The sequence below is a fragment of the Rhinoderma darwinii genome, chromosome 5, assembly GCF_050947455.1.
Source record: "Rhinoderma darwinii isolate aRhiDar2 chromosome 5, aRhiDar2.hap1, whole genome shotgun sequence".
In the NCBI taxonomy this organism is placed as follows: Eukaryota; Metazoa; Chordata; class Amphibia; order Anura; family Rhinodermatidae; genus Rhinoderma; species Rhinoderma darwinii.
This window is the reverse complement of record NC_134691.1, coordinates 272085299-272112666: the sequence shown is the minus strand read 5'-3', so window position 1 is coordinate 272112666 and position 27368 is coordinate 272085299. Positions and strand designations below refer to the sequence as shown.

The 27368-nt window shown below is 42.9% G+C and overlaps 1 long non-coding RNA gene across 6 annotated transcripts in view; it reads right to left on the bottom strand.

The window, feature by feature from the left end:
- Positions 1-1809: 1809 nt before the first annotated feature.
- Positions 1810-27368, bottom strand: part of LOC142652910 (uncharacterized) — an 854242-nt gene continuing 828683 nt past the window's right edge. For 2 of the 6 annotated variants that reach the window (XR_012847983.1, XR_012847981.1), the window contains exons 2-3: positions 3305-3452; positions 1810-2137 (exon numbers count right to left, since the gene is read on the bottom strand). This is a non-coding gene — a long non-coding RNA (uncharacterized LOC142652910). Of the gene's footprint in view, positions 2138-3304; positions 3453-7645; positions 7799-26817; positions 26947-27368 lie in introns of all 6 variants that reach the window. The other 4 variants (XR_012847982.1, XR_012847978.1, XR_012847980.1 and 1 more) reach the window with 4 other exon arrangements.

Here is a 27368-nt window from a genome sequence, read left to right as displayed (position 1 = left end):
AAACTATAACTCCTCCCGCAAAAAAATAATCCTTCACACACCACTCCATTGTTGTAAAAATAAAAAAAGTTATAAAGCTCCTGACCACTTCAGTGTCTCAAAGTATTCTGCTTCCTTTCTTCTATATGGCTCATTCTGCTTTTACAGCTAAATTAAAACCGTGCCATATCTGTGGCCGCCTAAACAGAAATCTGCAAATATATATGGTGCAGCGTCTTCGGAGTTCGGTGGGGGCCCAGACCTGAAAAAGTGCCCGGGGCCCATGGTACCCTTAATCCGCCCCTGTTTGTACCTCTTAAGCACTGTTCATATATGTAAGTCTAAAACTTTAATAGATTTGCCCTTTGTCCTAAAGAGCCTTAAAATGTCTCCATAGAGTGCAAGTTGTGGCTTTACCATGTTACCTGACTCTAGACTGCAGTATGTACTTGTGAGTACGTTGTGTGTCGTGCTGGGATTTATCGCCAATATTCAATAAGTGGTGCAGCATTAGTGTTCCTGGGTGTGTGGACTGTTTGGGGTATGTGTTATGCTTAATTTGTAGCCTGAGTGAGGGACAAGTGGGACATTAAGCTGTGGAGTGGTGTTTACCCCATATAGTTGTACCCTTGAGGACCTTGCGTGACTATGTACACAAAATTCTATGTAATATGTCGTATTGCTGTATTTGAAAACGTAATCTCTGATAGGATACACTGGCTAGGCCAGGCTGCTTCTTGCAAGTTTAAAAATTACATGAAATTTGCCTAACTACAAGGGCGTATGTATGTTCCATAGAGGCAGACCATGTGATTGCTATTGGGCTCCTGGAGAAAATAGGCCCAGCGCAGTTTGACTGAATCCTTTATTTTAAGGTTTGATTAGAACCTATACAGGGATCCCTCTCCAAAGGCCCCACTATGTGAGAAAACAAGAGTGTGGTGTTTAAACCCACTCGTAATTGCAAAGTTTAGACCTTATGTGGATTCAGATCATCATCTAGCCACATCCTAAATAGTTTGAATAGCAGCAGTTATAGGTGTTTGTATGTGAACATTGATGTAGATGGTGATTTGGATCCACACAAGGTCTTTATAAAAAACAATGTACCTGACAGAAATAAGAAGATAAATGTAGGACAGTGCAATAAAGCACATTCTCTATGCAAATGGCAAGCCCCTGACTTATTAGAAGATTTTTTACTAAGGTATGGCGCAGGGGCGGACGTATTATTTGTGTAGCTTGTGCTGCTCCCCAGGGGCCCAGTAGATTAGGGGTCCACTACCACTCTAAAAGCAGCTGCCTCCTTTCTCTGATATTGCATGCAAGGGACTGAGCTAATGAAATAACTTAAAGGGACTGCATGACCTATATATTTGGTTCTACTATTCAAAACCAGATAGTGAAACATATTGTTTTTTATAATCTGTTTTTATTTTTTGATTGTAGATTTTTTAATTTTATTTCCTTTAGATGATTATAAGGGCAGCCATCTTGCCTGAGCTGCTGTTAACAGCATTTAGAGATATGCTTTACAGCAGCCACATGGACTATATGAAACAATTGTCTGGAACCATTGACTTCTATGGGAGAGTTTTCTAGTCATGCTCTGTAATTGGTGTAGAGATCATTGTGCAGGAAGGGATAGGAGAGGATCTGTGTCCATCACCTATTATCAATGGTGGATCCTATATTATCTCTACATATAGGTGTTCCCTTTCATCGTAATCCTTCCTATGATGATAATGAGATGACTGCTGAGAAGTGATCTTTACAGAACAGGAAGTGCCAGTCTATTGTGACGATCAGTGACCAGAGTGAAAACTGAAAGTTTTTACGATTATTTTTTAATATAGATAATGACATAGAAAATTAAAACAATCAAAAAATTCTTAAAAAAACACTTTTTACATATGAACTTGATTTGAACAATAGGTCATTTTCTGATGACGCATTCCCTTTAACTTGTAATTTTCAACTATCTATTAAATATAAAAGGCAGTGTTGGATTATCTCAGAAATTCACGTCTGACACTTCATTGTTGACATCTGCCCTGCGTTTCGATTTTGTTGACTTCTGTCTGTAAGTAACCACACTCATTAACAATATCATGGTTTACTCCATGATATCTTCCACTCCTCTTTGTAGAAGACCAATCTGCAAATAGATCAAAAGAAAATGAGACCTTAGGAGTAGAAATTGTATTAAAGTTGTTGACACAAACACTAGATAAAGTCGTACATTTTTATGCATTTTTCCTTGATACAAAAACAGTGGATAATACTGAAATATGGGTCCATGTTGCTTTGGATTGGATTTTATTTTATTCAAGTCCACTCTAAGGCCTCATGCACATGGCCATGCCCGTAATCACAGCCGGCGGGCGGGCCGTTCTCCCATACAAAGTATTGGAGCACGGCCCAGAAAAAACGAAAAGTAGGACATGCTCCATAATTTCCGCCACAGTTCTACGGCACGGACACCTATCCGTAGCGATACGGAAAGGTGTCCGCGGCCAATAGAACCAGACGTTTCCGTAATTGCGGACCTTATTACGGTCCGCAATTATGAAGATTTTTAACGGTTGTGTGCATGAGGCCTAAGACGAAATATGATTATGAATTCTTATTTAGTGTCCATTAGATAGACCTGCAGCAGAAGGGTGTGTGCCCTGATTTAAAGGGGTCTATCTCCATTATATAAAAATGTTAAACATTTAGATTTATATATTTTTTTATTCTAGTCCCTCTAAGACAAAATAGGATTATCAATATTAGTTCTGACTTAGTGTTCATTGGTGTGGCAGATACAGGATACAGATGTAGAACATCTGTATATGATGTAAAAGAGCAGAGAACTGGCAGATAATGTGCCAAGTCATTTTATAGTATAACAAGCAGTATGATCAGTCAGCAGATTGAAATTCTATCTGCTTACAATATGAAGGGTTCTTTATATTCAATTCAAGACCTGTGTAGCAGATTCAAGCACCAAAAAGTTAGAAACAACCAGATCAGAGGTTAATAATACCGTCTTTAATTACAGCTTTATGACAACCAGGCCTGAAACACAGGTTTGAGGCTTAGCAGATGTGATATGATATGATAATAGTAGGTTTGCTCTTCATTCAGATCACTCACAGACTGAAGGCCGTGTAGCCCTTGGTTCATTGATTTTTTTCTGATGTATGAAATTTAACCTTTTCACAATGGAGAAATAGACATGTCGGAAAACTAAGAGTTCAGAAGACTAAGGTGGTCTTTCATAAATATGCAGATACTACCTGGTGATATGTGTTATATAAAAACACTTAACTCATCTTACCATTTAAACTCCATTTCCCGTCTCTCCCATAATCCCATTTTCTTCTGTTCAGTTTCAATGCATTCTTCTATTTGGGTGGAACATATAGGACAGTTTATCCCTATTGTTCTGTATTCCAGAGCAGTGACTTCTGGCACACTGAAAAAGACTAAGGAGAATAGGGATGTAACTCTGCATAAAAAATAAATAAATCAGATTTATGTACCATTCAGGGTCTGTGAAATGCTGGGTGACCACCCCTGTAATGACACCATCTGTGTAATGAAAAACAGCTCTGTAAATCAATATCTGGTAGCCACCTATAGGTTTACGGACAGACAGTTTTCATCATTCTGGAGGAGAGCTATTTTTCATACTTTTCCCAGGGAGCATTGCCTTTTGACTCCCTACCAGCTGCATCTCCGCAAGCAGAATCGGTATCTTCTAAGAGCGGTTTCAAGGACATCTCTCAACAAGAACCCTACTCTACGGATGAGTGCAACAACTCCAGAACAGTGCTGTTAACAGATGGGTGTGTTTGGTTTGGCTATAAACTGGAGTCATGTTTCAAAGCTCTATAAACGGTTGGACATTGACCTACGCGTTACCCGTTTTCTTCCTTCTGGAGGAGAGCTATTTTGTATACTTTTCCAAGGGAGCATTGCCCTTAAGACTCCCACCACCTGAGTCAACGCAAGGAAAATCAGTACCTTCCAAGAACCTGTGGAAGTTAGGGTATGTGCACACGATAGCAGGCATTTACGTGTGAAAAGACAGACTGTTTTCAAGAGAAAACAGCTGCCTCGTTTCACACGTAAATGCTCCTCCTCGTAATATACGAGGCGTCTGTGACGCTCGTAAATCTTGAGCTGCTCTTTATTGAGTTCAATGAAGAACGGCTCAAATTACGTTGCAAAGAAGTGCCCTGCACTTCTTTGCCGAGGCAGTCAATTTACGCGTCGTCGTTTGACAGTTGTCAAACGACGACGCGTAAATTACAGGTCGTCTGCACAGTACGTCGGCAAACCCATTCAAATGAATGGGCAGATGTTTGCCGACGTATTGTAGCCCTATTTTCAGGCGTAAAACGAGGCAAAATACGCCTCGTTTACGCCTCAAAATAGGTCGTGTGAACCCAGCCTCAGTGTTAGTCACCCAGCATTTGTTAACCACGTTGAAAACCAAGATAACTACAGATTTTTTTTTTTAAATCTTAATAAGACAACTAATGGACTAAGTTTCTGATTTAATATGGAAATGCTCGTTAACTAAATACCAAGGTACAGTTACTAGTAGAATTTTAAGTATTTCACACAAAACATGTAAACAGAGACACTTTTGAATTGATTAAAATGACCAAACTTTAACCCCATGACGCATTATCACATACATGCACATGATAAGTGTCATAGGGAAGTATGGAGCGCGCTCAGCCCATGAGCACGCTCCATACTCAGCGAGTGTCAGCTGTGTATTTATTACAGCTGACACCCGTACTTATGGCTGGGAATGGCGATCGCGCTGTTCCTTTCCTTTTAACCCCTCAAATGTTGCAGTCAGTCGTGACTGCAGCATCTGAGGCATTGAATAGAGGGGGGAGCCCCCTCTGACAGCTCATCGCCCCCTCTGCAATGTGATCGGGGGTGATGATGGTAGTCATGGCAGCCCCGGGGCCTAATGAAGGCCCACAGGACTGCCTTCACTCTGCCTCTGTTAAGCCCTGCCTGTGGCAGGGCTTAACAGAAGCCTGAAAAATGATAATATACTGTAATACATTAGTATTGCAGTGTATTGTACCAGCGATCCAACGATCACTGGTTCAAGTCCCCTAGGGGGGGGCTAATAAAATGTGTAAAAAACAAGTTTAAGAAAGTTATTAGTAATGAAAAACAAATTAAAAAAAAAAACTTTTCCATTTTTCCTGTGAAGTAATGTAAAAAATAAAAAAATAAACAAAATTGCTATCACAGCATCCATAAAAGTCCAAACTATTACAATATACCATTGATTAACTTGCATGGGGAACGCCGTGAAAAACAAAAAAATGTAAACCGCCAAAATAGCTGTTTTTTGGTCTCCTTAGCTCTCAAAAAAAATATAATAAAAAGTGACCAAAAAGCTGAATGTACCAAAAAAACAAAATTGTATCATTACAAACGACAGCACGTCCCGCTAAAAATAAGCCCTCACACAGCTCAATCCACACAAAATAAAAAAGTTATGACTCTCAGAATATGGCGACACTAAACAATTTGTTTTTTTAACAAATAGTTTTTTCTTTGTAAAAGTAGTAAAATATTTAAAAAAAAAACTCTAGAAATTTGATATCACCGTAATTGTATTGAGCTGCGGAGTAAAAGTTGTCATTTTTACTGCACAGTGAAAGCCGTAAAACGAAAGCCATAAAACAATGCAGGAATCAAATTAATTTCCAATTTCAGCGCACAATAATTTTTTTTCTGTTTCCCAGTACATTATATGGTACCATAAATGGTGCCAATGGAAACTACAACTCCTCCCGCAAAAAATAAGCCCTCACTCTACTCTATTGATGGAAAAATACAAATGTTATGGCCAGGGTCGGCCTTAGGCTAGAGGGCGCCCTGTGCAGAATTGTTTTGGTGTCCCATCCCATATTACATACCTTCCACAGAAATAGTGCCACCATATACTGTTCAGATAAATAACACCAGTATATCCTGTACATATAAATAATGCTGCCATTTACTTTATACAGACATACATCTGTAAAATGTATACATATATAATACCGCCATATACAGTACACATTAATAATACAGTACATATGAATAATACCCCCACGTACTGCGTGTCTGTGCATATATATATATATATATATATATATATACATACATACATACATACATATTTAATGCTGCCATATATTGTACATATAAAGTCCAACATATGCTGTAAATATAATTAATATAATCACTTTATACTCTACACACATATAACACCACTATATATTGTACACACATAATACCACTATGTATAGTTTGTATAAAATATACTGCTATATACTGTACACATATACCATTATATTCACTACACACTATTATTGTAAAGGATCTGCCAGGCACAGCTTCGGGGTTAACTTCCTTAGGTAATCAGTCTTCACCTGAGTCTATCTCTCTGAGACTGACTCCAGCTTCCACCACTCAGGCTGGCAGGCTTAGGAGTGGGAGAGCCTATTGCAGCCTGGCCAGACTCAGCTAGCTCCCGCCCTCTGTCTATTTATACCTGCCTTTCCTTTTCCTCCTTGCTTGTGATTCTTTCCGTGTGGTTTCCTGGCCCAGCTACAGCTCCTAACAATTTGATCCTGCTCCATTCTGACCCTGGCTTTCTGACTACTCTTCTGCTCTGCGTTTGGTACCTCGTGCTCTCCTGGTTTGACTTGGCTCGTTCACCACTCTGTTGCTCACTTTGTTGCCGTGGGCAACCGCCCCTTTCCCTTTGCTTTATATTCCCTTGTATGTTTTGTCTCGTGCACTTACTGAGCGTAGGGACCGCCGCCCAGTTGTACCCCGTCGCCTAGGGTGGGTCGTTGCAAGTAGGCAGGGACAGAGTGGCGGGTAGATTAGGGCTCACTTGTCCGTTTCCCTACCCCTATCATTACAATTATACTGCTATATACTATACTTACATATAATACCGCTATATACACCTATAATATCGCAACATACACTACGCACAAAATACTGTCTACACACATAATACCACTAATACACACTATATACTCTACACATCACGGTTTTGCCACTAATTACACAAAAGCACAGCAAAAACAGTTTTTAAATCATTGCTGCAAAACTACAATATGTGATTATGCCCTTACAGTATCATATGTACACGAGAATCATATATCCACATGCACACAGATATAAATATATATATATATATATACACACACACACACACAATTACATATAACTACAAACTTACACACACTTGCACATTAATACATATACCTACACACTCATACACACACTTACAAACTCACACACATACCTACACACACACACTTACACGTATACCTACAAACTCATACATACTGTAACGTCCGTGGTCGCTGACAATGAACTCCTTCCATCCAGTCGACAGCCTTCTCTCAAGAGATGTCTGCACATACGGCCGTCCTGCTCCACAGTGACCACCAGGGTGCGCTCACGAGCTCAGTCCAGACTTGAGAAGCCGGAGCGCACGCATGTTGGTAGTTGAGCTGATTGCTTCAGAGCACACTGGGCTATAAGAAGGTCCCAGCCCCATCCTCCCACGCCTGAGCTTTGTTGTGTATTCCTAGTCTGTCTATGTGATGGCCTCCTAGTGTGTTACCTGTACCTGTTACAGTTCCTGTTCCTAGCATTCTATACCTTCCTGGTCGAGCACTGTGCTGTGCCAAAGTCGTGTCATGCTGTATTCACGTCTGGCCTGCTTCACCTCGCCTGACGTCTGCCTGCTGCCTAGTCCCAGCCGAGCCTGCCCTGCTGCTGTCTGGAAAATGCATAGAAACAAAACAAAAAAAGAGGGATACTGTAGGCGCTGCTTGGTTGTAAATGAACAGTTGGTTTATTGCATAAAAGCAAGGTAAACAATGTGCTACGCGTTTCAACACCGGACTGGCGTCTTCCTCAGGCAGATAAAACATACAGTGAAAGAACACATATATATATATATATATATATATATATATATATATATATATATATATATACACACACATACACATACATACACACAGGCAGGTGAACAATAATAGGGCCAATTCAGACGTGGCAGTAGAAAAAACCGCCAAAACAAGGAAAGGTCAAAGAGTCAGAGTAACCAGTAATTACATGGTTGGTAAAAAAACAATGTGGCAAACTAATGGTCAATACATAACATAAATAAATCATATGATAGATGCGATGCCTATCGATTCCATTTGGTTCATGTTAGAAGAACTCGAACAATTCATATTTTATAAATTGTATAAAAATGTTTTATAAAAACGGGAGTGGAGACCCTACATGGATGAATAGATGAGATGCAAAAAATAAAACATATCGGAGACTCCTTACTGTGTATCAGACATAATTGTTGTCATGACTCCCACATGCCCATACAACGCTAGCTGTTAGTGCGTTCCATTATGCGTTCCATGGTCCGTGTCCGCGGTATCCATGACTCCCGCAAGCGGGGTCTCCCTCCCTTTGTCTGATACACAGTAAGGAGTCTCCGATATATGTTTTACCTATCAGACATTGAGGGCTATTCTAAATTACCAAGAGCACCCCAGACGTACCAGAAGAAAATTAAAAAGCTTATTTTAGACATATATATATATTGTAAGGGAATGAGGTAGCGGAACAGTCGTCTCCTGGAGTAGACGTGCACTCGGTATTAAACACGCCTGTAAATTTCAGTCCACACAGCAAAGATGTGGTACTACTGGCCTCAGCCAGTTTTATTTACAGGTTGTACATGAATAAAAAGAAAACAAACAAAAAGAAAACTCTATGCCTGTCCGGCACTAACTATACAGTCAGGTATCCTAACTAACACAGTGCAGGCCTAATGCCTGGCACGATAAACCATACAGACATACAACCTGTTATGACCGCAGTCGGTTTGCTCTCACAAGCTCCTCTTCCAAGGCTGAGAGAGAGTGTGACTGAACTGCAGCCTTTTTAAAGGGCTATCACACCTGATCCCTGATTAATAGCTAGACAGCCCAAGACCAGGACTGTGTGGATGGAGTGGGGACCCACCATCTCTCCCCACTCCAACAACCAGGCCCTTTTCCAGGTTTTAGATAAAACCTATTGCAGAGGGAGGACCACATTCTCTGCTGAATTTAGTCTCTGGTTGTTTTCAGAGAGCAGAAGACAGAAATCTTGGGGAAATATAGACCTCATCCACAACCTCTCCACATGGTCTATCACATTATATATATATATATATATATATATATATATATATATATATATATATATATATATTTATTACACCTGAGAAAATCTAATGACATTTCCTGTGCTCTGCTGTCATTGAGGCCTTTGTGTGGATTCAAATCCCCAAATACATAAATATGCTGACATACACACACACACACACACACACACACCCACACACACCCCCAAACCCGGGACTTTATGTAAAAAAAATAATTTTACTCTGGCTTTGCAAAAGGGATTTGCCTTACAAATTTACCATGATTTAAACCAGAATCTGGCATGAATTATTATGTAAATCTACACCAGCTCATTTCAGTTACTGGCGCGCTGATGACCAGAGATGCGTGCGGCTTAATCATTTTGGCCTTCAGGACCAGCCCCATTTTTTCAAATCTGACATGTCATTTTATGTGGTAATAACTCTGGAATGCTTTTGCCTATCCATGCGATTCTGAGAATGTTTTCTTGTGACATATTGTACTTAATGTTAGTGGTAAAATTTGGTCAATAAATTCATTGCTTATTCTCATTTTAAATGTATCTGCTTGTAAAACGGATAGTAATACCACACTCAATAGTTACTATTTCCCATATTCCATACGTCTACTTTATATTTGCATAGTTTTTTTTAACATTATTTTATCTTTCTAGGACGTTACAAGGCTTAGAACTTTAGCAGCAATTTCTCACATTTTCAAGAAAAATTCAAAAGGCTCTTTTTACAGGACCAGTTCAGTTCTGAAGTGTCTTTGAGGGCCTGATGTACTAGATAGACCCCATAAAATACCCCATTTTAAAGACTGCACCCTTCAAAGTATTCAAAACAGCATTCAGAAAGTTTCTTAACCCTTTAGGCGTTTCACAGGAATTAAGAGGGGAAATTTACAAATTTAATTTTTTTTGCTGAAATTCATTTGTAATAAAAAAAATGTCTGTAACACAGAAGGTTTTACCAGAGAAACGTAACTCAATATTTATTGACCAGATTCAGTTTTTAGAAACATCTCACATGTGGCTCTAGTATGATAATGTACTGAAACCCAGGCCTCAGAAGCAAAGGAGCACCTAGTGGATTTTGGGGCCTCCGTTGTTTAGAATATATTTTAGGCACCATGTCAGGTTTGAAGGTCTTGCGATGCCAAAACAGTGGAAATCCCCCAAAAGTGACACCGTTTTGGAAACTACACACCTCAAGGAATTTATCTAGGGGTATAGTTAGCATCTTGACCCCACAGGTCTTTTGCTATATCTATAGGAGTTTATCTGTGAAAGTGAAAATCTACTTTTTTTCTGCAAAAATATAAAAAAAAATTTAATATTTGCAAGGAATAAAGAAGAAAAAGCACCCCAAAACTTGTAAACCTACTTCTCCCGATTACGTAAATACCCCATATGTGGTAATAAACTGCTGTTTGGACTCACGGCAGAGCTCAGAACGGAAGGAGCGCCACTTGGATTTTGGAGAGCAGATTTTGCTTGGTAATACTTCTGTTTGGGGTTTTGCTGGTATTTCAGTTTATACTGTGGGGGTATATGTAAGCTGGGCAGAGTACATCAGGGCATAATAATAAGAGGGTATAATAATGTGGTAAATAAATAATAATTCATAGATATGTGGCCGTTGTCGCACTGATAATTGGCGCCCGATCTTATCCGCTTTTGGACACTGCACAATTTCTGTCGCTATATTCTAAGAGCCAGAACTTTTTTATTTTTTCTTCCCCAGAACTGAGTGAGAGCTTATTTGTTGCGGGACAATACGTAGTTTTTATTGGGTAGATGTGATTTTTTTATCACTTTTTATTAGATTTTTTTTTGGCAAGCAAAGTGACAAAACTAATTTTGACAATGTTTTTTACAGTTTTCACCGTGCGCTATAAATTACATTTTACTTTATTCTGCGGGTCGATACGCTTATGGCGATACCATATGTATATCATTTTTTTATGTTTTATGGCGTTTGCGCAATAAAATCACTTTTCGATAAAATTATTTTTTTTTTTGTGTCACCATATTCTGAGAGCCATAACTTTTTTCTTTTTCAGTCAAAAAAAGCTGTGTAAGGTCTTGATTATTGCAGGACGGGTTGTAGTTTTTATTGGTACTAATTTGGGGTACATGCGACTTTTTGATCACTTTTTATTCTATATTTTGGGAGGGGTGATGACCAAAACAATAGTAATTCTAACATTGTTTTTTAATTATTTTTTTTGCGGTGTTCACCGTGCAGGAAAAATAATATTATAGTTTTATAGTTTGGGTTGTTATGAACGCGGTGATACCAGATATGTGTACTTTTTTTTAACATTTTCATTTTTTTTCTATAATAAAAGTCTTATCATAGGAAGAAAAGCATTTTTTGTTTTTGTAACTTATAACTAATTTTTACACTTTTAGAAAACATTTTTATTACTTATTTTTTTTACTTTATACTAGGTAGTGTAATGTATTATAAACTGTCAATGTGACGCTGAGAGTCACACTGACAGGAAGCCTATGAGGACCGGCCTCCGGCTGGTACTCATAGGCTGCCGTACATGGCAAACCCGGAGGCTGTTGTATGGCCTCCCATTTTGCCATGCAACCGACTGCAGCACCCGCAATCGGTCCCCGGGAAAGTTTGTTGTCGCAACAAACTTTCCAGTTTGTTATAGTAACAAACTTTCCAGTTCGTTGCTACAACAAACTTTCCCTGCGAACATGTGATCGGGACCTTAACATATCAGGTCCCGATCATGTCTCCGGGACCAGAGGCAGGGGTTAACAGCGCGATACGGGTGTCAGCGCTACTCTGAGACAACCGGATCATGATTTTAACACCCGCCGTGAATTCACGTTGGCGCTGCACAGAGCCCAGCAAGCTCCGACGTGAATTTACTGTGGGCGGTTGGGAAGCGGTTAAAGGGGTTTTCCGAGTTAAAACGTGTATGTGTTCATTCTTTTAACTTATGAATGTAAATACATTTGTAATGTACTTATAGTTTGCAAATTGGCCCCATTTCCAGATACTGCCGATGGGGGCATGACTGGTGACATCACTCTCTGGCCGCTGTGTTTATAATAAATTTTCTTCGGGGTATACGACACGTTACTAGTGATGTGCCGTGTATGGGCTGTTCTGTTATACAGTCAGTATCGAGAACAGCCGGGATCGCGCATGCAGGGACCGTTTTTGGCTGTATAACAAGCATACGCGGTCCCTGCTGTTCTCTCAAGCCCATACACAGCCCATAGATGGCATGTCACTAGTAACATGTCGTATACCCAGAAGAGAATTGATGATAAACACAGTGGCCAGAGAGAGAGACGTCACCAGTCATGAGCCCAACCGCAGCATCTGAAAACAGGGCCAATTTGCAAACTAAGTACAGGGTGGGCAATTTATATGGATACACCTAAATAAAATGGGAATGGTTGGTGATATTAACTTCCTGTTTGTGGCACATTAGTATATGGGAGGGGGGAAACTTTTCAAGCTGGGTGTTGACCATGGCGGCCATTTTGAAGTCGGCCATTTTGTATCCAACTTTAGTTTTTTCAATGGGAAGAGGGTCATGTGACACATCAAACTTATCGAGAATTTCACAAGAAAAACAATGGTGTGCTTGGTTTTAACGTTACTTTATTCTTTCATGAGTTATTTACAAGTTTTTGACCACTTATAAAATGTGTTCAAAGTGCTGCCCATTGTGTTGGATTGTCAATGCAACCCTCTTCTCCCACTCTTCACACACTGATAGCAACACCGCAGAAGAAATGCCTCCCGATCTGACCCCCTTAGACTTTTATCTTTGGGGTCATCTGAAGGCAATTGTCTATGATGTGAAGATACGAGATGTGCAGCAACTGAAACTACGGATACTGGAAGCCTGTGCTAGCATTTCTTCTGCGGTGTTGCTATCAGTGTGTGAAGAGTGGGAGAAGAGGGTTACATTGGCAATCCAACACAATGGGCAGCACTTTGAACACATTTTATAAGTAGTCAGAAACTTGTAAATAACTCATGAAAGAATAAAGTAACGTTAAAACCAAGCACACCATTGTTTTTCTTGTGAAAGTCTCGATAAGTTTGTTAACATTAACACCAGTGTCTGCTACGGGGCCCGCGGCATGAGGGGGCCCGTGTCGCCCGCCAGCACGGGCCCCACCATGGCCGGAGGCTCCGCTAGCAGCCGTTATGGCTGCTACAGCGCAACGCCACTGAACACTACGGCAGAGCAGGGAGGTATCTCCCCGCTCTGCCATTAAACAAAAGACATGTATCCCCTATCCACAGGATAGGGGATACATGTGTGATCGCTGGCATTGATAGGGAGAACAGGGGAAAGTCCCCTGAAGTTCTCCATCACAAACCTCGGACTTCCGGAGTCTGTGTCGGCGGCTCCGTAGAAATTAATGGAGCGCCGGTCGCGCTTGTGCGCATGCGTGACCAGTGCTCCTTTTATTTCTATTGAGCTGCGCAGACGCCGGAAGTCAGAGGTTAGTCATGGAGAACTTCGGGGGACTTTCGGTCCTGTGGATAGGGGATACATGTCTTTTGTAGGACACACTGTAGGTCGGATTTTTTTGGGGGGTTGGAACTGCATGGCGTTACCTACAGGGGGGCGCTGTATAGCGTTACCTTCAGGGGGGGCTGTATAGCGTTACCTACAGGGGTGGCTGTATAGCGTTACCTACAGGGGGCTGTATGGCGTTACCTACAAGGGGGGCTGTATAGCGTTACCTACAGGGGGGGCTGTATAGCGTTACTTACAGGGGTGCTGTATGGCGTTCTCTACAGTGGGGGCTGTATGGCGTTAGCGTCATACAGCCCCCTCTGTAGATAACGCCATACAGTCCCCTTTGTAGATAACTCCATACAGCCCCCCCCTGTAGAGAATGCCATACAGCCCCCACTGTAGAGAACACCATACAGCCCCCACTGTAGAGAACTCCATACAGCCCCCCTGTAGATAACGCCATACAGCCGCCTCTGTAGATAACGCCATACAGCCCCCCTGTAGAGAACGCCATACAGCCCCCACTGTAGAGAACGCCATACAGCCCCCACTGTAGAGAAAGCCATACAGCCCCCACTGTAGATAACGCCATACAGCCCCCACTGTAGATAACGCCATACAGCCCCCACTGTAGATAACGCCATACAGCCCCCTCTGTAGATAACGCCATACAGCCCCCTGTAGATAACGCCATACAGCCCCCTCTGTAGATAACGCCATACAGCCCCCTCTGTAGATAACGCCATACAGCCCCCTCTGTAGATAACGCCATACAGCCCCCTCTGTAGATAACGCCATACAGCCCCCTCTGTAGATAACGCCATACAGCCCCCTCTGTAGATAGCGCCATACAGCCCCCTCTGTAGATAACACCATACAGCCCCCACTGTAGAGAACGCTATACAGCCCCCCCTGTAGATAACACCATACAGAGTCCCCCCTGTAGATAACGCCATACAGCCCCCTTTGTAGATATCTACAGAGGGGGCTGTATGGCGTTATCTACAAAGGGGGCTGTATGGCGCTATCTACAGAGGGGGCTGTATGGCGTTATCTACAGAGGGGGCTGTATGGCGTTATCCACAGAGGGGCTGTATGACGCTATCTACAGAGGGATATGTATGGCGTTATCTACAAAGGGGGCTGTATGTCGTTATCTACAGAGGGGGCTGTATGGCGTTATCTACAGGGGGCTGTATGGCGTTATCTACAGAGGAGGCTGTATGGCGTTATCTACAGGGGGGCTGTATGGCGTTATCTACAGGGGGCTGTATGGCGTTATCTACAGGGGGGGCTGTAAAAAAGGCACTATCTACAAGGGGGGTTGTGTGACACCCAGGGGAGGGGGGGGCCCCAGTCAAAAGTTTGCTATGGGGCCCAGTCTTTCCTAGTTACGCCCCTGATTAACACATACACGTTTTAACTCGGAAAACCCGTTTAAGACTGGCACATGAAATGACAATCTTAATAAATTCCCCCCAAATACTTTATGGCAACACGGAACCTGACAACAATTATAAATTGACATGTCATAATCTCTCAGTAGTGTAGCTTTAGCCTGGGGCTACATGGAGACTTTTTGTAAAGCGACTTTCAAATTTTAACTATTGAGCAACAGCTTCAGTCTACAAGAGTGAATTAAATTGCATGAATCCTCTAGACTGCAGCTGTAGATCAATAGATAACATTTGAAAGTCGCGCTACAAAAAATCCCCATGTAGCCCCTGCCTTAGGATTTGGACACGTAACTCCATGCAATCTTATCTCAGCATTAAAGTAATATATTAAAAAACTATTTTCACATTTTTAATGTACATTAAAGCACATTTTTAGTTTATATCAAGGAAAATGTTTAAACTTGGCCTGTCAATAATAAGGACCAATTTCCATCCACATTCATAAAACAGACCTGTGATTTATTTTTTATTTTTTTGGTGTATGAGTAAATAATATTCACTTTTGGGATGTCGTTTTTATTTTAATTTTAATTTTACTAGTATAATATTTTGAATGGCTTTTGAAATGCAAAAGTAAGATTTTAATGTTTCCCTATATTTGGGAATATACTTTGGTTATTTGGATATGTGTAGTAATGTGACAAAGCTTCTATGCTCGCAGTGTTACAGTAATGCCCAACAAATGCACTGCTATACTGCGTAGATGTCATTTCTTCCAAGGCTCATCTACATCTGTTAAGAATCATTTAAACGATAAAGTTCTACAAGGGTTTGTGTTCAGATGGTGAAGTGCAAAGTGCTGAGAGCAGACTTAAGCCAAATGATAATTGTAGTAAATCACAGCTATCATTCCAGAGTATTCAGCAGTGATTTGAATCTATGGACATGGCTTTTTCAGCTTCCCTGATGCATTAATAATAACATTTATTTGTACTTACTGCAGAAATAGTTTGAGGAATCAGATAAATAATGTAGTTGGAAAAAAAATACATTTGCAAAACTAAAATCTGTCTCTTGGAAGACTAAAGAATTAAATATTAATACGGTTTGACATTACAGCATCACCACGAGTTTCCATAGCATTTGAAATAACCTCATATTTAACCAACTGTTGAAATAAATCCTTCTCCTGTCCCTTTTTAAATGTTCGATCTTAACTTGCCATTGAAATGTTTCATATTTGAAGTCATCTGAGCTCCGAGAGGGCATGGGTAGTAGTAGTGGCCAAGAGTAGTGGCCAAGCTCTTTCCTGTTATTGACTCAGAAATGCTATGAATATCTATACTGTAAGGTTTAGTGAATCATCATCTGGTGACAGAACCTTTTTAAGCATCAAGTGTTTTTTGATGCGTTTTTTACGGCCGTTTTTGGAGATGTCTTTCTATTGAACCAATGAAACACGGCTCCAAAAATGGCTCAAGAAGTGACATGCACTTCTTTTTACGGGCGTGTCTTTTTACGCTCCACTTTTTCAAATGGCCGCGTAAAAAAAATGCCGTGTTTGAATGAAACTCAGTTTTTCCCTTGGAAATCAATGGGCAGATGTTTGGAGGCGTTTAGCCTCCATATTTTTAGCTGTTTTTTGCAGCGTTTACTGCTCGAAAAATGTCTGAAAATAGGCTGCATGAACATATCGTTATAATTATGGCTTGTATGGCATGAGAGAGTAAGCATTTCCTACAATATAGCATAAAAGGATTTCTAACATGACCATTGCTTGTAGCACAATAGTTGTCCATTAGAAAGGCTCATTTGCATAAATATAAAATTGCTCATAACTTGGTCAAAGATCGTTTTAAAAAAAAACAAAAACGTTACTGTTATCTACATTGAAGCGCCGATCACATGCAATAGGAGATAGGGATTTGATTATCTGGTGACAGAGCCTCTTTAAAAAACAGCTGAAAACCAGAGGCTGTTTTCCCTTGAAAACAGCTCCATATTTTACAGCTGTTTTTTGTTTAGCATGTGAACATACCCTAAAACTGATAGGCTGTGTTCACACGGGGTGGATACGATGGGTAATAGAACGCAGCGTATTCGAACTGTGCGCCACAGGGAATTCCGGGCGAAAAACCGCACCAAACTGGGGTGCAGTTTTTCGCCTGGAATGTCCACTGCGGAAAATGAAAGCAGCAGCTGGCCTGCTGGCAGGCCGGCCACCTGGGATGATGTTTCATCCAAAGAGACTGCCGCAGCCTGTGATTAGCTGCAACGGCAATCACATGGGATGAAGCGTCATCCCAGGAGGCCGGCCTTCTGACGTCACCCAGGCCGACCTCCTGAGATAACGTTTCATCCCAAGTGACTGCCGCTACAGCCTGTGATTGGCTGCAGCGGTCACATGGGATGAAACGTCATCCCAGGAGGCGACGCTGGAGGGAGGAACACAGGCTTCTGGGTGTCAGATTTTTTTTTTTTTACAGAGTTGCTTTTTTTGCAGCGGGATCGCTATTTGTTTTGCGAGATTTAGCACCACATTGAATTCAATGGGGAATACCCGCAACTAATAAGCAGCGTTTACACAAATACAATTGACACGCTGCGGAATAAAACACTGCACCGCAGGTCAATTTCTGTGCATTTTTTCCGCACAGTATTTACGCAGCGTGTGGATGAGATTTGTTTTATCTCATCTACTTTGCTGCTATTGTATTTGTTGCGGATTTTCCGCAGTATTTACTCAATGTGTGAACTGACCCATAATCACACTGTCTGTAAGATCAGGTCCTCAAATAGTTAAGTCTTAACCAGTGATGAATGGTAGCAAATTATGAAATGCTGCACTGTCACCATAATAATACAGCATAATATTTTTTATAGACTATATCTACCCTCATGACCAATTTATTTTTATTGCTCCAATTCATATAAAATTAAAAATTAACTTTGCAAATATAATATTGATTAAAATATTTATAGCATTTTATATCTAGAGTTTCCAGTCATATCCATTATAACAGACAGATATAGTCTGATCCTGCAGTCATATTCTTTTCCATCTGTACCCTACTTCTTGCTAACCTACCTAACGTATATCAGCAAAAAGTTAGACACATGGAAGGGAACGTGACTACAGATTCAGACTACACAGAGTTTGTTTGTAGTCAATTTCTATTCAGCAGTTTTACTCAAAACTATTTTGGAAAAGTTGCTTTTTCATTTTAGATGGATTCAGACAATAAAAAAGGTTGACATAGCCTTTAACTTATGGGGAGCATGTATATGGAAAAGGGAGAGTTTAATGGCTTTTACAATAAGTCACCAACCTTTTAGGCAGACATGTTGTAAGTATTGAGGTACTCTAGGTATTAAGATCTATAAAGAACTGTGTAGTGTATGCAGCAAATTTGAAGCCCTCATATAGGTGCCAATTTATTTTTTATTCCTTCTTTTCACTAACACCTTGAGGCTTAATTTTGGAGCTACATTAACTAACCCTTAAAAAATTTTTTCAATAAATCATTAGCACAAGGCTAGATAGGAAACTTTGTATTATGTCTTATTACATAAAAATGCTTATTTCTCCACTTATCAGCCACCTATTTGCCACTTCCCTACTTCTTGCACAGCACACTCTGAATTCACTGTTAAAATCTGTACACATGAGGCAGTGAGAAGATGGATTATCAGCCTCAATGACAGATTAGGTTACAGCTTCTGCCCATAGATGTCTATTCAGAGGGGAGTGGGAGAAGTAGGAGGAAGCAGCCGAAGAATAAGAGAGAGAGGGGGGCACACAGAGTTGCTGCTGCCGCTGCTCCTAGTAGGGGTTTTACTCTCTCACCCTAGTGCTGGGTTCACAGCATTACTGCTCATTAGTGTATATAATGCTCCTGAGTGTGTGTGTGTGTGTGTGTGTGTGTGTGTGTGTGTGTGCGTGCGTGCGTGCATGCGTGCGTGCATGCGTGTTTGTGTGTGCGTGCATGCATGCGTGTGCGTGTCTGTGCGTGCATGTGTGTGTGTGAGAGATAGGGAAGTAGGATCTCCTCTTCTCCATGTGCTGTGTATGGGAGACATCATAGCAACTAGTCTCCACACCTTCTGTTTCTGAGCTCAGGGTGAATGGACAATTAGATATTTAGCCTGCAGTGGTAGATAGCTGCTTATAAATGCAGATGTAAGTCAAATAATGGTCAGATATAGTATTGTTCTTACAGCTTATTCTAAAAATCCACCTAAAATGACAGTTACTTTTTAATATAATTAAATTATCATAATCACTACCTTTACAAGTAGTAACAACAAATGTAAAGGGACTGTGTAATTTTAGAATGGGGCTGAGCGGCAATAGAAGTGAAGCTGCAATGTCAGAAACAGCCAGATTGGCACTGTTTCTGGGGAAAAAAAAAACAGACTCTTCTTTTTAATGTCATACAAACCCTTTGCTGGTGTTGGCAAAGAGTAGTATTTATTTGCAGCCCAGCACTCTAACCATTATAATTGATCCTGCTTCTAAAGGAAACTATTGCAATAATTACAATGCAATTCCGATTCAATAGTAAAGTGGCATCAAGAAACTGCATGTTTATATATTAGGATCAGAATTTTAATTCTTATACTTCTTGCTTTCATTTCTGTTGGGCTCATGGGACATCTGCCTCTTCTGAGATTTAATGGACTCAGGACAGAGATGAAATTTAAACCTGATGATTACAACAGTTTCATTTGTATTGCACCTTTTTAAATCAACCATTTTACTGTTTTTCTCTCCACAGGTCTAGATAGATCAATAAACCTGGAGAAGTGTGGATCCTCACGTCAAGGTTAACTGCTCACAGGCCTGCCAAGAGCTTTATGTCTCTATTGAACAGGTTTATGAACGCAGAAAAAAACAGGAGAAGAAAAAGACAAAATGTTATACAATAGTGCAAATTAAGCAACACATTATATACAGTATATATATATATATATATATATATATATATATATATATATATATATATATATATATATATATATATATAATCTTTTATGGAAATACCACCATCCTTTCAACAGCAAAAATGGGTATTTAAATAATATTTGGCAAGTCTAAACTGTCTAATGCACTAGCTCTTAATGTAATGAAAATTAAGAAGTTTTTCCAAAGGTGCTACTATTATTTTTATTACTTAGTAGCGGTACTTAACATCTAAAATGGTATATATCACTACCTCAATAAATAAAGTCTGGATGACAACTTGTGGGAGCTGTTATGATGGCCAGGATGTTATCAACCTGCTTTTTAGAAATAGATATAACTTAAGTTGGCCAGACAATAGAGAAGTGTTTCCTAACAGTGGCTTGGGTACCACATGTGTCTCTCGGTCTCCCTGCATTTGGCTCTCCAGCCCTTGGCATCAGGGAAATCATAGTATTACTAGAATTTGGTACAAGGGTTAAAACCATTTCACTGGAAAGTACCTTTAGCATAAAAGCCAACTCATTTGATGATATCTTTAATATTATTTTTACCTCTTAATACTTGGTGTGGCTCAATACTACCTGTTGTATTTGAAAATGGATCTCGACGTACAGAAAATTGGGGAAATGTACTAGAGAACAAATTGCACTTTTTGAACAAATAGTTTTTCACAGTTGTTTGGTAAAGATTGTTGTTAAAGACAGGAATGCCATAAGTTAAAACAAAAATTTGTCAACAAATAGTAGATTGATCTCTTTCTTGCTCTTTGACCTCATCTGGCTTTCTACTAATGAAGTCATGATGCAGTTGATTTGAGGATGCCCGGAGGCGTAGCTAGGTTCTCCAGCACCCGGGGCAAAGATTCAGTTTGGCACCCCCCCAACCTCTTTCCCGACATCTCCTTCCCCCTCGCCATGTTTGTTTTCTCTGCCAAACCACATGTCATTTCTTTTCCACATTACTTTTTATGTAACTCGCGCATAAAAACATTTTTACATTTTACAAGCAATATAGTTCTATACAGAACACCAGAAGAGTGCTCAGTATATAAATAAAGCCCCAGAACCAAGCTCAGTACATATATACAGCACCAGCACAAATACAGCTAAATTTAGTGCAACCCCTGCCATATAGGTTTGCACTAAATTGTTTCCAGCTCCCAGCTTTGCCGAACAATTGTAAAGATATGCTGGGAGTTGCTGTTTCTGTAAAGGATCTGCCAGGCACTACATCTGTGGAGACTCCCAGGGTTAATCAGTCGACACCTGAGGCCAGACCTCTTAGACTGACACCGGCTCCCACCAATCAGGGTGGCAGGCTCAGGAGTGGGAGAGCCTATCGCGGCCTGGTCAGTCAGAGTTAGCTCCGCCCCCTGTCCATTTATACCTGCAGTTTTCTCTTCCTCATTGCTTGTTATTCTTTTGGATTCCTGGCCCCACTGCTGCTTGCTCCAGCCTGCTTCTGCCGTGCTTCTGCCTTGCTGCAGTTCTCCTTGACTTGACTTGCTTTGCTTTGCTTTGCCCCTGGCTTGCTTCTGTCTCCGTGCCCGCTCGGGTTACTCACTTCGTCCTGGTCCTGACTGTTCGTTCGCCGCTCCGTTTCCTCGTGGCGTTCCGTGGCTACTGCCCCTTCCCTTGCGTGTTCCCTGTTTGTTTTCCTGTGCACTTAGACAGCGTAGGGACCGCCGCCCAGTTGTACCTCGTCGCCTAGGGCGGGTCGTTGCAAGTAGGCAGGGACAGGGCGGTGGGTAGATTAGGGCTCACTTTCCCTTCACCTCCTTCCTGCCATCACAGAATAACAAGCCCTTACCTAGTCTACCATTTCTCCTACGCTGTCGCTATCATGGACCCCCTTGAGACCCTGACCCAGCAGATGCAGGGCCTCTCCCTACAGGTCCAGGCCCTGGCCCAAAGGGTTGGGCGCACCACCTCACCTCTAGAACCCGACCTCAAGTTACCTGACCGGTTTTCAGGGGACCGTAAGACGTTTCTCTCCTTCCGGGAGAGTTGCAGACTATATTTCCGCCTTAAGCCCCACTCCTCAGGTTCCGAGAACCAGCGGGTGGGTATCATCATATCCCGACTCCAGGAAGGGCCCCAAGAGTGGGCCTTCTCCTTGGCTCCTGACGCCCCTGAACTTTCCTCTGTTGATCGTTTTTTCTCTGCCCTCGGACTCATTTACGACGAGACTGACAGGACTGCTTTAGCCGAGAGTCAGTTGGTGACCTTACGTCAGGGTAGGAGACCGGTTGAGGAATACTGTTCTGATTTTAGGAAGTGGTGCGTAGCTTCTCAGTGGAACGATCCGGCCCTAAGGTGCCAGTTTAGGTTAGGATTATCTGACGCCCTGAAGGATCTGCTGGTTAGCTACCCCTCGTCTGACTCTCTTGACCAGGTTATGGCCCTAGCAGTACGACTTGACCGACGTCTCAGGGAACGTCAGCTAGAACGCTTCAGTGTGCTCCCCTCTGACTTTTCTGCGATCCCCCCCGAGGTCCCGCCTCCTCGCCCCTCCACGGAGGACTCGGAGGTACCTATGCAACTCGGGGCCTCCATGTCCCCTCGACAACGTAGGGAGTTTCGCAGAATGAACGGTCTCTGCTTCTACTGTGGGGACGACAAGCATCTACTGAACACCTGTCCCAGGCGCAAGAATAAGAAGCCGGAAAACTTCCGCGCCTAAGTGATCATCGGGGAGGTCACTTGGGCGCACAGGTATTTCCCGTTAATGTGAAACGCAATAAAATTTTGCTTCCCTTTCAGGTCTCGTTTGCTGGCCGGTCTGCCACGGGCAGTGCTTTCGTGGATTCTGGCTCATCTGCTAATATCATGTCTGTGGAATTTGCTATGTCTCTAAAGATGCCTTGTATTGATTTACCTTATCCTATCCCTGTAGTAGGAATCGACTCTACTCCCCTTGCTAATGGTTATTTTACTCAGCATACTCCTGTTTTTGAACTCCTGGTTGGCTCCATGCATTTGGAGCAGTGCTCTGTACTGGTAATGCAGGGATTATCGTCTGATCTGGTTTTAGGCCTTCCCTGGTTGCAGTTGCATAATCCCACGTTTGATTGGAATACTGGGGATCTCACCAAATGGGGTAATGAATGTCTTATGTCATGTCTTTCTGTTAACTCTATTTCTCCCCGGGAGGAGGTAAACACGCTTCCTGAGTTCGTTCAGGACTTCGCCGATGTGTTTTCTAAGGAGGCCTCCGAGGTGTTGCCCCCCCATAGAGATTACGATTGCGCTATCGATTTGGTGCCTGGTGCCAAGCTTCCTAAAGGTAGGATATTTAATCTTTCATGTCCTGAACGTGAAGCCATGAGGGTGTATATCCAGGAATGCCTGGCCAAGGGTTTCATTCGCCCCTCGACTTCTCCTGTAGGTGCTGGCTTCTTCTTCGTGGGGAAGAAGGATGGTGGTCTTAGGCCGTGCGTTGATTATCGTAACCTGAATAAGGTCACTGTAAGGAACCAGTACCCACTTCCTTTGATTCCGGATCTTTTTAATCAGGTTCAGGGAGCCCAATGGTTTTCTAAGTTCGATCTACGGGGGGCATATAACCTTATCCGCATCAAAGAGGGGGATGAGTGGAAAACTGCGTTCAACACACCCGAGGGTCATTTCGAATACCTGGTCATGCCCTTTGGGTTGTGTAACGCCCCTGCTGTCTTCCAGAATTTTATTAATGAAATCCTGAGAGAGTACCTGGGTAATTTTCTTGTTGTGTACCTTGATGACATACTGGTGTTTTCCAAGGACTGGTCCTCTCACGTGGAGCATGTCAGGAAGGTGCTCCAGGTCCTTCGGGAGAATAATCTGTTTGCTAAGACTGAAAAATGTGTCTTTGGGGTACAGGAGATACCATTTTTAGGGCAAATCCTCACTCCTCATGAATTCCGCATGGACCCTGCCAAGGTTCAAGCTGTGGCGGAATGGGTCCAACCTGCCTCCCTTAAGGCGTTACAGTGTTTTTTAGGGTTCGCCAACTATTACAGGAGATTTATTGCCAACTTCTCGGTCGTCGCTAAGCCTCTTACGGACCTTACCCGCAAGGGTGCTGATGTCCTCCATTGGCCCCCTGAGGCCGTCCAGGCCTTTGAGACTCTCAAGAAGTGCTTTATCTCGGCCCCCGTGCTGATTCAGCCCAACCAAGAGGAGCCATTTATTGTGGAGGTTGACGCTTCCGAGGTGGGAGTGGGGGCCGTCTTGTCCCAGGGTACCAGCTCCCTCACCCATCTCCGCCCCTGTGCTTACTTCTCTAGGAAGTTTTCGCCCACGGAGAGTAACTATGATATTGGCAACCGCGAACTTCTAGCCATTAAATGGGCTTTTGAGGAGTGGCGGCACTTCCTGGAGGGGGCCAGACACCAGGTAACGGTCCTTACGGATCACAAGAATCTGGTTTTCCTAGAATCGGCCCGGAGGCTTAATCCTAGACAAGCTCGGTGGGCACTATTCTTTACCAGATTTAATTTCTTGGTTACCTATAGGGCTGGGTCCAAGAATATTAAGGCTGATGCTCTGTCACGTAGTTTCATGGCCAATCCTCCTTCCGAGAAGGATCCCGCTTGTATTTTACCCCCTGGTATAATCGTCTCTGCCACGGATTCTGATTTAGCTTCTGATATCGCGGCTGATCAGGGTGCAGCTCCCGGGAACGTCCCTGGGGACAAACTGTTTGTTCCCCTGCAATACCGGCTGAGGGTACTCAGGGAAAACCATGACTCCGCTCTATCTGGTCATCCTGGCATCTTGGGCACCAAACACCTCATTACCAGAAACTATTGGTGGCCTGGGTTGCCTAAAGATGTTAGGGCTTACGTCGCCGCTTGTGAGGTTTGCGCTAGGTCCAAAACCCCTAGGTCCCGACCTGCGGGCCTACTACGTCCCTTGCCCATTCCCCAGAGACCTTGGACCCATATCTCCATGGATTTTATCACCGATTTGCCTCCATCTCAGGGCAAGTCGGTGGTGTGGGTGGTAGTCGACCGCTTCAGCAAGATGTGCCACTTTGTGCCCCTTAAGAAGCTACCTAACGCCAAGACGTTAGCTTCTTTGTTTGTGAAACACATCCTGCGTCTCCATGGGGCCCCAGTCAATATCGTTTCGGACAGAGGGGTACAATTTGTTTCCTTATTTTGGAGAGCCTTTTGTAAAAAGTTGGAGATTGATCTGTCCTTCTCCTCCGCCTTCCATCCCGAAACTAACGGCCAAACGGAAAGGACCAACCAATCCCTGGAACAATATTTAAGGTGTTTCATCTCTGACTGTCAATTCGATTGGGTCTCATTCCTTCCCCTTGCTGAATTTTCCCTGAATAACCGGGTCAGTAACTCGTCAGGGGTCTCCCCGTTTTTCTGTAATTTCGGGTTTAACCCAAGGTTCTCCTCCGTCTCCCCTGGTTGTTCCAATAATCCTGAGGTAGAGGATGTTCATCGGGAACTGTGCACTGTCTGGGCCCAGGTTCAGAAGAACCTAGAGGCGTCCCAGAGCGCACAAAAGATTCAGGCGGATAGTAGACGTTCTGCTAACCCCCGGTTTGTCGTCGGGGATTTGGTCTGGTTGTCGTCCAGGAACTTGCGCCTTAAGGTCCCGTCCAGGAAGTTTGCTCCCCGATTTATTGGGCCTTATAAGGTCATTGAAGTCCTCAACCCTGTATCCTTCCGTCTGGAGCTGCCCCCATCCTTCCGCATACACGACGTCTTTCATGCTTCCCTCCTTAAACGCTGCTCCCCGTCCTGGTCCCCCTCTAGGAAACCTCCTGTCCCCGTTCTCACCCCTGAGGGGGTGGAATTCGAGGTGGCCAAGATTGTGGACAGTAGGATGATCCAGGGCTCCCTCCAGTACCTGGTCCATTGGAGAGGATACGGGCCGGAGGAGAGGACTTGGGTACCTGCTCGAGATGTTCACGCTGGGGTATTGGTCAGGAGGTTCCACCTTCTCTTCCCCACTAAACCGGGTCCTCTTAGTAAGGGTCCGGTGGCCCCTCATAAAAGGGGGAGTACTGTAAAGGATCTGCCAGGCACTACATCTGTGGAGACTCCCAGGGTTAATCAGTCGACACCTGAGGCCAGACCTCTTAGACTGACACCGGCTCCCACCAATCAGGGTGGCAGGCTCAGGAGTGGGAGAGCCTATCGCGGCCTGGTCAGTCAGAGTTAGCTCCGCCCCCTGTCCATTTATACCTGCAGTTTTCTCTTCCTCATTGCTTGTTATTCTTTTGGATTCCTGGCCCCACTGCTGCTTGCTCCAGCCTGCTTCTGCCGTGCTTCTGCCTTGCTGCAGTTCTCCTTGACTTGACTTGCTTTGCTTTGCTTTGCCCCTGGCTTGCTTCTGTCTCCGTGCCCGCTCGGGTTACTCACTTCGTCCTGGTCCTGACTGTTCGTTCGCCGCTCCGTTTCCTCGTGGCGTTCCGTGGCTACTGCCCCTTCCCTTGCGTGTTCCCTGTTTGTTTTCCTGTGCACTTAGACAGCGTAGGGACCGCCGCCCAGTTGTACCTCGTCGCCTAGGGCGGGTCGTTGCAAGTAGGCAGGGACAGGGCGGTGGGTAGATTAGGGCTCACTTTCCCTTCACCTCCTTCCTGCCATCACAGTTTCACAAAAAAAAAAACAATCAAATCATAATCATACCACCCATCATCTCGCTGCAGATCACACAGTGACTACAGTACTGATTAGAGGCAGAATAAACATTTAGATTAAGTGACTCACCGGTGATGTCTCAGTTTCTAGTTCTTTTTCTCCATCCGGTCCAGATCTCTATGATGACTTCTCACATCCCATTTCTGCAGTTTGCCGCTCAAATGTCTTCAGCTTCTCACTTTTACAACATTTCTACACCTATAAACAAAAATAAAGTTCCCATTATACCACACACTACGCCCATAAATATAATAGCGCCATACACTGCACCTCTAACTATAATAGCACCATACACTGTGTCACACACACACACACACACACACACACACACACACACACACACACACCGTGCCCCCTGTAGATAGTGCCCCCCATAGAGCCCCCTGTAGATAGTGCCTGTATATAGCCCACCCCTGTATATAGTGTCCCACAAATAGCTCCCCCTATAGTGCTCCACAGATAGCCCACCCCTGTATATAGCCCCCCTGTAAATATAGCCCACCCCTGTATATAGTGCTCCACAGATTGCCCACCCCTGTATATAGCCTCCCTGTAGATATAGCCCACCCCTGTATATAGTGATCCACATATAGCCCGCCCCATGTAGATAGAGCCCCCTG